The 10,660-nt window shown below is 37.3% G+C and overlaps 1 long non-coding RNA gene across 4 annotated transcripts; it reads left to right on the top strand.

Annotated features, from left to right (window-relative positions):
- The first annotated feature begins 893 nt into the window (after positions 1 to 893).
- Positions 894 to 6,784, top strand: LOC107852512. 4 transcript variants are annotated; one of them, XR_007054309.1, is made up of 7 exons: positions 947 to 1,172; positions 1,278 to 1,383; positions 1,493 to 1,554; positions 2,128 to 2,292; positions 3,826 to 4,305; positions 4,939 to 5,087; positions 6,375 to 6,784. It is a non-coding gene; the product is annotated as an uncharacterized LOC107852512 (long non-coding RNA). The 4 variants fall into 4 exon arrangements; XR_001669473.2 differs by having other exon boundaries at positions 954 to 1,172; positions 2,128 to 2,149; XR_001669472.2 differs by lacking the exon at positions 2,128 to 2,292 and having other exon boundaries at positions 894 to 1,172.
- Positions 6,785 to 10,660: the final 3,876 nt, after the last annotated feature.

The raw sequence follows: 10,660 nt of genomic DNA, 5'->3' as shown, positions 1-10,660 counted from the left end.
AAAAAGGCCTCAGAAACTGCATATTTTCCTTGTATTAAAGGTCAAAAGTGCTTTATCTCTATAAAGCACCCTTAACTTAGAATGATTGCATGTCCTCAGGAAACAAAAATATAATAAAATAAAATGAAGCTTAACTAGGAGAATCTAAGCTATTCAAGGCAGCCAGCCATCACATTAAGTTGAAATCATAACATTCCTTCCTATATCTCATTTCAAAGCCAATTGTGTATTAACATGAAGCACAACATTGTGACACAATACAATCAAGCTATGGTAATTATGTTAGCAACAGACAATCGCTCATATATAAAAATTACATTACCCAAAACAAGCAAATAGCTAGCAATATGACTCAAGTGCTCTCACATCAAAGATGTCCCACTCACTCATATGAAATAATGCATGTCAATGCAGGGACGTTCAAGAGACACTTATACTCAACATAGAAGTTCCAGTTAATGCATGTCAAATACCATAGGCCTACCCTTATTTTCTTTACCTTAGCATTTATATAGTTAAGTTAGGATCACTATAGGACTCTTCTCGTCTTGTAATGTAGTCTTGGGGATGGTATGATAGATATGGACATTTAAAGTGACTAAACCTCGTTAGCTCTACACTAACTTTTAGGGTTTCACTTTCTAGCGAATTTCCTCACTACTAGAAATTACCCCTATTGCAACGTATCTTTTGACTACGATTTCAAAAGCGCTGCAATAGATGCTCTATTGCTATGCTTCCAACTATTGCAAAAACATTATTTTAGTTAAACTATTTTATGCTATATCCGTTGCTATTGATGAACAACCATTGCAATAGTGTGACTTATAACAATGATTGCATGAACCGTTGCCATAAAGTCACCTATGGCAACACTTAATTGACAAAAAAAGCTATTGCATCAGTTGTAATTTATTCCTATTCCCCACCCCAATTTTTTCACTACATCCGTCAAAATTAAAATAATATATATCAAAAATTAAATAAGTATATAAAGAAAATTTTCCATTTCTGATAAAGATTACCCATTCAACCACGACAGCCAGTACTCTCCGAAGACGAACACCACCAGTAGGCTCTGTCCAAACACTACACACCACCAGTAGCTCCGACCACACACCACCAGTACCTCCGACCGCATACCACCAGTACACTCCGACTGCACACCACAAGTAACTTATTTTCAACTTCTCTCTCAATCTATCTCCGATCGTCTAAGTTCAATTTCACCCCAAAATCACCACTAATGAATGTGATTTGTACTATGCTAATCTCAGCTGCGGGAATCATCCTCCAAGAAGTTGTAAAGAGGCACCACTGCTCCGACCACCGCTTAAATATCCGAGCAAATTTGGGGCTTTCATCTAATTTGTTGATTTTAAGGTTTGTTTAGTCTTCTAATTGATGATTTTTTACCTAATTTTTTGAGTTTTTATTTTGGGGTTTTCTTCTCCTTCACTTTGATTGTTGACCTAATTTATTGATTTTGCAGAATTTTTGCACTCTAATTCAAAGAAAGCAAATGAATTATTGAAGGCAATCGTGGCCTCATCGGTAAAATTTTTCACCTACTGTTCATACTAACATTTTTTTCATTTTAGTTTATTTATCAGATTATTAATTAAGTTAGTTTGGTTATATTTGTAGTGTCTACTTTCAAAAGTAGCAAACTGGAAATGGATTTAGAGCAACAAAATTGGTTGTATGATGGGGTCTTGTATGCTGTTTCTTTCTGCTTTTGCTTTATGAACTGATGTATTGCTATTTAGAATCCTAGATGTAATGTGTGTCTGGAATATAGTTGATGTTGATACTTCTTCAGTTTGTTTGGTCAACTAATGCATATTGTTTATTGAACTGGTCACTTCAATCATGTTGGACTTAATTTTCCTGCAATGATCAGGTTTAGTTGGTTTAAAATGAGGTCTTCAAATTTAGTAGAGTCCATTGACATCTTTTTATCTGTAAGACTTGGGCTTGTTATTTGGTACTGACTAACTAGCAATTACTAATAAGGTTCCCTTCTTCATCATCATTCTTTTGTGTTTGATCTCCTCAACTGGTGCAATTGATATGTAATTGTTGGTGGTATTTACTTACCTTATGATTCTAAGCTGTCTATTGCAGGGTTTCTGGGAGAATAGATGAGGTGATATATCTCCTACGTCATACTCGATAGGATACTCAAGATTGTTTAACACATACTATTTACTTGAAGTACTCCTCTACTTGCGTATCTAAACATAACGAAACTTGCATCCTTGAAAGGTTTACTGTTTGTATGCTGGAAAGGTTAACTTTTGATATGGTTTGTCTTAGTTTGCAAACGTTCTTTCATTACATTAATATGGTAGCATTGATGTTTATCAGAAAAAAAATTCCTAATAGTAATTTAACTCAGAATCTAGATAATGATAATTATGTTGAAAATGATAGGGGCAGAAGTAAGTGGATGCATAAAAATAAAATATCTGTTATGGGCTAGTTTGAACAGCGATGTTTATTTGATTTTGGACGTTTTCCAACATTATAGTTTTTTTTTCATCTTTTTTCTTTGAACTATTTATTCAGAAGATTGTGCATTCATTGTTAATATATGTAAATAGGTGCTTCATTGTTTCAATGGATGTATCAGTGCTACTTGTATCTCAATAGACACCAATTCTTACAAGTTCATTGATTACATCCTATTGAATAGTTTCTCATTTATAGCGAGTTCTGTTAAATAAATGAGGTGTTCATTTCAAGGTGTATGAGTTAGAATGCAAAACATCTTATCTTAAATATAGGTCCGATGATGAACATATGAGAACCTCAAGTATCCATTAGCTTCAAAGCTATTGCAATTGAATCTAATCAAGTCCTAGTTATGGAACTTTGTGGTTAATTCATCTCTTAGCCAGTCTTCATATTTTACCTGCTGAAATGGTAGTTTTACCACACTTGACGCCAAAATACTTTTTTGCTCTATTATAATTGATCAAAGATAGACAATGTAAGTTGGGAATTTTATGTGTAGTGTCAATACAAGTACTTGACTAAATTCATATACAAGAACTGGGACAATGTCTACTTCTACCACCTGCACTAGAAAAGTGAACATAAACAGAACCCAAATTTGGACTGTATTTATTAATTACGCACTTTCACATACTGACATTTGCCAAGGGCTTTTTCCTGCTGTACTCAAGAATTCACTTTTCCATAGTTGTCTAGTCACTTTGGGATCTTTTTAAAAAGGGAATACATAGAGAAGAGAACAAGCATAATGGTAGTTTCTCTTTTCGTTGATACAAATACAAAGATTATATTGTGAAGGCTAACAATTCATTAAAATTAGAAAATGAATTATTTATTTCATCATAATAACAATAATAACATACTCGATATAAGTATTGAATATGTAGAATATATGCAAACCAAAAGAAGTTTTTTTGATAACACTTTGCCTTAAGTAAAACATCTTAAAACAGTTATACCACGGTTAAATAAAGGGTTATGTTATAACGAACTAGTAAATGGAGGAAACTAGAAAACCATTATCCAAGATCGATAACTAGAGAACTTAGGAATGGAGGAAACTAACGATGTGATAAAAATACACAAACAAGTTGATAAAACTTGTGAATCAAATTTCAATGTTAGGAGAGATTTTCTAGAATATAGGATTGCACCATAGATTAGCTAAATCAAACCGATATGGAAGGATACAAACCACATTTGGGATGGTTTGACAAAAACTCATTGACGAAAACTGTCTTTTATAAAATAACAAACCGAACCTTACAATGGATGCCTGATCTCAGTAATCATTTCCTTTTGCAGCTATTCTTTGTTCAGAATGTTTGACGATTTGATACTTCTAGTGAAGGGTAGCCTTACAGTATACCATGGACCAGTAAAGACCGTTTAAGAGTACTTTGCAGGCATTGGAATAACTTTACCTGATCGCATTAATCCTTCTGATCATTTCATTGTTATTTAGAAGGAATTTATAAACTCCCGAGCACTGGACTGAGCTATAAAGATCTTCCTGTTAGATGGATGCTTCATAACGGATGCCCCATACCACTAGATATGCTAGAGATTCTTCTGGATCAAGAGCATCTTCGATTGGAGAAAATTCAGCTGATGGAGCAAGTCCAATAGCTGCTACCTCTAATCAATCTGGAGACCTGTGGTCGGAGATCAAATCCAATGTTGCATAGAAGAAGGACCGAATGCGATTCAACTTTTTGGCATGATCGGACTCATCCCATCGGAAAATCCTGGTGTATTGCTTCAATATAAGTATTTCCTTGGAAGGTAATAATAAGTTTCTCTCCTTTTCACTTGTATACCTTTTAATTGCTTACTGTTCAAGATGCATGTCTATATATGTTCATATAAGTTTCTCTCATTTTCAGTTGTGTACATTCTATTTACTTTTCAAGATGTGTGTTTATTGCGTGCTTGCATTCCTATATGCAAATATTTGGCATTTCTGCGCTGTACTTTCTTTAATATGAAGGAGAGCCTTGGAGTAACTAGTAAAGTTGCCTCCATGTTACCAAGAGCTATGTTGCTCGGACTCTTTGAAAATTTCAATGGGTGCGTGTCGAATCCTCCAAAAATTATGTATTTTTGAAAGATCTGACACGGGTGCGACAACATTTTTGGAGAGTCTGTGCAACTTAGACCAGGAGGTCAGGTGTTCAAGCCGTGAAAACAGCCTCTTGCAAAAATGTAAGGTGAGGCTGCATAAAGCAAACCCTTATGGTCTGGTCCTTCCCCAGACCCAACGCACAGCTGGAGCTTCTAGGTAGCATGACCAACTGAGAAGCTTTTATGGACGCTTAGGGGGGGGAGTATTAATGTGATAGTGTTAGTTAATTTGCAAATGTATTTTAGTTTGTATTTGTTTTGATGATTGACATCTATGATACTTCACATTGTTAGAGTCGGGAAGCAGTGATTGCGAGAAGCCAGGATACAAGCAGTTGATTTTCTTATTCTATTACGTGCTGGACTCTGTTTGGGAACACTTGTTGAAGCAAGTGATGAAACATTTGGATTTATCGGGTACCTTTACACCGTCATTGCAGTTCGTAAGTTCAAAACCTCTGAACAGTGTATATACTTCAGGATTTTTATCTTTAAGATGACTGATGACTTAAAGACAGTTGATTAGATATGTTTGCAAATCTAGGAGAAAAAGTTCTCGATTTTAAAATAATGCAGTTCATCTCTATGTTATCACTTGTAATTCCGCTTCTTTCTTAGTGATAACAATTCATAAATGTTAGTATTGATAATGAGTTGAAGGGGAGCCTGCACGTGACCAGGAGGTGACGGGTTCAAGCCTTGGAAACAACCCCTTGTAGAAATGTAAGGTGAGGCTACATACAATAGATCCTAATGGTTGGGCCCTTCCTAGGTCCCTGTGCTATTTCTTAGAAATAGCCCCTTGCAAAAATGTAAGGTGAGGCTGCGTACAATGCATCCTTGTGGTTAGGTCCTTTCCCGAGCCCCACACATAGTTGGAGCTTAGTGCACCGAACTGCCTTTTTTGGTAGCAATAATGAGTTGTGCCGATCCAAGATTAGCATACTGTGCATGTGATCATGTAAAATTTTTCTGGTATGAACTAAAAAACTTTTTTCAAGTAAAAAGAAAATTAATTGCAGTTGTTGTCTTTGTCTCTCCTCACTATTTGTAGTTGTTCAGAAAAGGAGTTAGTATAATATAAATGAAGTTAAAGTATAGATATGTTACAACATTTTTCACACCCAGCCTAGAATTTCTCTTCCAAATTGTAAGTTTAGACCAAGAATGTGAATTATGGATTTAGCATGGTTGGCTTGGAAGAATGACACTCCACACTTCGTTGGTATTAGTTGACATGTTTTTCTTCACTACTGTCTCTTCTTTTAATTACTACTTTGATTTTATTCACTTGAACCGAGGGTCTTTCAGAAAGAGTCTCTCTATATCTAAGAAGTAGTAGTAAGGTCAGCGTACACTCAACCCCACTTTATGGAATTTCACTTTGTATGTTGTTGCTTTTACCTTGGAAGAATAACATCTAAAGGGAATCCCGGTGCACTAAACCTACCGTTATGTGCGGTGTCCGGGGAAGGAACCCACTACAAAGGTGTATCGTACGCAGCCTTACCTTGTATTTCTGCCAGAGGCTGTTTCCAAGGCTTGAACCTCCTGGTCACATGGCAACAACTTTACCAGTTACTCCAAAATATATAGTACTGTACTTATTTCGTATTGTATCTTTTTACGGTTTTTTAAACTTACATGAAAGATTGTTACTGGTAGCCTCATCTATCTTCCTTACCATTTTTTACTTTACCTAAGTTCTAATCATCCAAAATGTTTTCCAGATTTTCACCAAGATTGCGACTTTGAGGTGATTTTCTCTAGATAAATTACACTACTGGAGAGGGAGTGCATCTGGTATGAGCAATTTGGCATACTTTCTGGCTAAGGATACAGTTGATCATATCAATACTATTGTAAAGCCTGCAGTTTATCTCTCAGTGTTCTACTTCTTCAACAATCCAAGATCTTCAATTTTGGATAATTCTGTCGTCTTGCTTTGTGTCGTATATTGTGTTACTGGGATAGCATATGCACTTGCCATCTACTTTGAACTTGGTCAAGCTCAACTGGTGTGTACTCGGTACTTTGTTTTGTGATGTGTATATATTGTGTTATAATTTGTTATGTATGTAAATAAAAGTTTATGTTAATACGAGTGGATATATATATAAATTGTTTTAATTTAATAACATATGGTGACAATCGTTGCAATAGATAAATAAACCATTGGAATAGGTAGTCAAAAAGCGTTGCAACACAATAATAAAAGCATCACAATAGATGCTATTGCAACAGTTTAATGTTGTTGCAATAGAATCTATTGCATCATTTAGTAACCATTGCAATAGATGAAAACAGGCGTCCCAATAAGTAATGAAATAGTTGTAATAGGTACTCAAAAAGCATTGCAACAGAATAACAAAAGCGTCGCAGTAGATGTTATTGCAACGATTTAGTGTCATTGTAATAAATCCTAATGCAACGGTTGCTAACCGTTGTAGTAGATGAAAATAGGTGTGAAAATAGGTGTCTCAGTAAGTCAAAAAATAATTGTCTCTATAGCTTGACCTTTGGAGACGGTTTCAGAGAACCGTCGCCATAGCTTGACCTATTACGATGGTTTCAGACAATCGTCGCATAAATCATTTTCATAGACCTATCGCGATGCCCACATATAGGACGCTTGTTGAAGCATTGCAGTAGAGCTATGACAACAGTTTTGTTGTCTATTGCAATGGTTTTGCAACTGTCACCATAGGGGTAATTCCTCTTATTCTTTTATTTCACATTCAGGTTGAGTGTGGTCTTTTATTATTTCTTTTTTATTTTTTTCACAATTTTTTTCTTTTCTTTTTCTTTTTCTCTTTTCTTTTTCTACCATACCCAACCCTACTAACTTCTTATTACTTTACCCTTCTTCATATCCATTTTACACTATGCACCCCTATGATATCCACCCTCAACTTAGGTATTTTGTCGGTGTTGAGGTGCACAATGTCCAAGGAGGATCAAGTCCAAAACAGGTTCATTGTACTATAAATTGGAAGGTGAGTGGTGAAAATAAGAAAAATAGGCCTATAAGGCTCAAAACAGGGATCAAGGGATACATTTGCACATGGAAGGTCATTTAGGCTAAAAGTGAACTAAAATAAAAACGGCCTATGATCCTTTCCTAACCAACTATCCTTTAACTTTAGGCAAGACTTCTAGGCAAGTTCTGAATTAACACACAAAGGGAACTAGGTAGTATCTCACACACACATAGTACAGAGTCAATATTATCAACTACAACCTATCTAGTTCATGCAATTGTCAGCAAATGGTTATCATGTCCCTAATCCTAATGCATAACAAGATCCACAATGTTCACACATATATACATCAATAGTTCTAAAACTCAAAATTTTTGCAGGGTATCAAAAATTAATCAAAACATGACTATTGCCCTAAATACTTAAAAATCTCCTAATTACACAAAAACACAATACAATACGAAATAAAATACGATACGACACATAATTATCCTCGACATGTCGGTTCTACAACCATACCATGGCCAATAGGAAAAAAAGCAAGGAACAAAATCCATGGTGGTAGGGTATGCCTATCCCTAACTAAAAATTACGCACTGTCCTTAATGCGCTAAAACAAAACAAACATAAGGAAGTGAAAACATGCCTAGGATGCACTAGGCACCCAAATAAGGAGCATCCCCAGATGGGGTCATATTAGCTGGCGGAGGCAATGGTGGTGTCGGAGCACTACTAATGGATTCACCCTCTTCTGTGGATGCACGCCTCTGCCTGTCGACAAATACAGTCTTTAAAGAACTGTGCCTGGACTTTTTAATGACCTCCTTCTTAGTCATATGAGGATCTTGCAAGTCGTCTAAGTGACCTCTCTTGGTCCCAACTATTGGGACCTCCTCGTAATCACCCGCAATAAAATCAAAGTATCTTGATACATTCGAAGGTGATATCAATACCACAAGAGGTATACTCGAGGGAGTAGCTGCTGTACGGTTTTCTACAAGAGAGTGTACCTCTGCTCGTAGGATATCAAAATCCTCTCTCATCTAAACTAGATCTGGTGTACCTCTCTCTGTATATCGAGATATAACCCACCTCTCCAGCTCATCGATCTATGTATAAAAATCAGCACATAGTTCTGACAGTGCGGCTCTCTGATCAACCTCTCATCTAACCCCAACCTACTCAAATCAAGTCCTAACCACTAATCTCATCTTCCCAAAGAGGGTAGTCATCTCGATCTCAACAACCTTCAACTAAGCAACTGTATACATCTGGCTGTCCACTAAGCTCTACAAAAACTCACTAGATACAATTATTATACCTGTCATAAGAGCTGTAGTGGATGGGTGAGCAGGATCTGTAGATGCACCAACTGGCTCTGAGGTTAAATCCAGGGCTGAAGAATTAGCCTGTGTCCCCTCTCCCTGTGTATTCAAATGTGGAGCCTCTCTCTGCTCTTCTATCTCTATGTCAATACCAATACATATATTATCTGTATGTGCCTCATCAGGCTCTACAAAAACTATTGGGCCCTCAAACTAGGCCCGTGGTACTGTTGCCTACTGTCTAGATGTCTTAGAAGTGCCTGTATATGCCAGACCTTTCATGGTCCTCGTCTGCACAGTCTCGATCTCATCTATACCTGGTAACTCAGGAACACTGTCTTTATCACATAGCCTCTAAATCATGCAAGGAAATGGCAGATTAGTCAGCTCACCAAAGGTTCTGTCATGGAACTCATGTCTGGGGATGGTAGCAAAGTAAATATCATAACCAACAATTATGCAGGAAACCAGTGAAACTCCCTCCCATATTAATATATTATCTGACGTAGTGGGTAGCAGGCAATATCTGATCAGCAATCACCAAAACTTGGCCTCCAATGTCAGTAGGCCCTTTTTGATCATAGCTTTCCCCTCAATCAATGGAGTCTCATAACCCAGTGGTAAAATCTAATTAGCGATCCATCGAGCCATCTCAACCCTCTCTAGACAGTGCTCACTATCCAGCATAATATGTCGATCACGTGTGATCCTTAATCGGTGGTTGCACTCAGCTGTAGATATAGAAGTGATGTAATCTAGGCTGAATATGACTGTGAATCTCCTCTCTTATATCAACTCTGACCTCTCTGACCTGTGGGTGATCAAGTTGTGGCTGCCTAGCAAGTCTAATTAGGCTTGGATGATGTCGCATAGGAAGGACTATAATTACTCTATAATATGCATAAAACTCCCATACTATAGCTGAGCTGTAAGAACCGAGTTGCCTAGTCATCCACTCTAGTTGATATTTATCAAATACCTTCCCCAACTGTGCTACTCAATTTAGCCCTGATAAGTCAATCCAAACTCCTCACAAATATATCTTGTAGGCCTGCCAAGATCCCAAACACGTTTGTCAAGCTCAAATATATGCCGCATCCCTTCCACACACTACATCAGATATCCCTCCTCCGGAGGTACATCTAGGGCATATATAGGTGTGGGTATCTCCTTTGACTGTGCATTATAAGAAGCCTATGATGTGCTGTTCTCAGACTAGGGTACCTCTTTCTGCTATGCATGAGTGGTGGTAGCTTCCTCAGCCTGGGGCATCGCTGATGACTGCTCCCGTTCAACCTCCTTAAAAGAACCCTGGGACCCCTCCTCAGATTAAGGTCCTTAGCAGTAACCTACGGAGTAGCCTCAGACTCTGTATCCTCCTCCTCCTCCTCATCAGGTGGAGGAGTGTGTGGGGGTAATTTCTATGTAAACTTCATCCTAGGCTGGGCTATAGCTGACTCAGCAGCCTTACAAGTCTGTCCTCTCATAACTCTACATGTCTCTCTAGCGGTAGTGTCTCTACGTCACTGCATCAGATACTCATCCACTGAACTACTAGGCTTACGTGAATGGCCGTCTTCTCAAAGTACCAAACTTCATCTTTTTCACCGCTTTAGGTTCCATATGTACATGAAAAACCAGTTGTCAGTTTCCAACAAAAGTGAGGGATAACAAAAGTTGAAAAAAAGCTCAAAATTTGAAAAGTTTGAA

This window comes from Capsicum annuum, chromosome 4 (genome assembly GCF_002878395.1).
Source record: "Capsicum annuum cultivar UCD-10X-F1 chromosome 4, UCD10Xv1.1, whole genome shotgun sequence".
NCBI lineage: Eukaryota > Viridiplantae > Streptophyta > Magnoliopsida > Solanales > Solanaceae > Capsicum > Capsicum annuum.
Note: the sequence above shows the minus strand (reverse complement) of the source record. Positions and strands in the feature narration are given on the sequence as shown.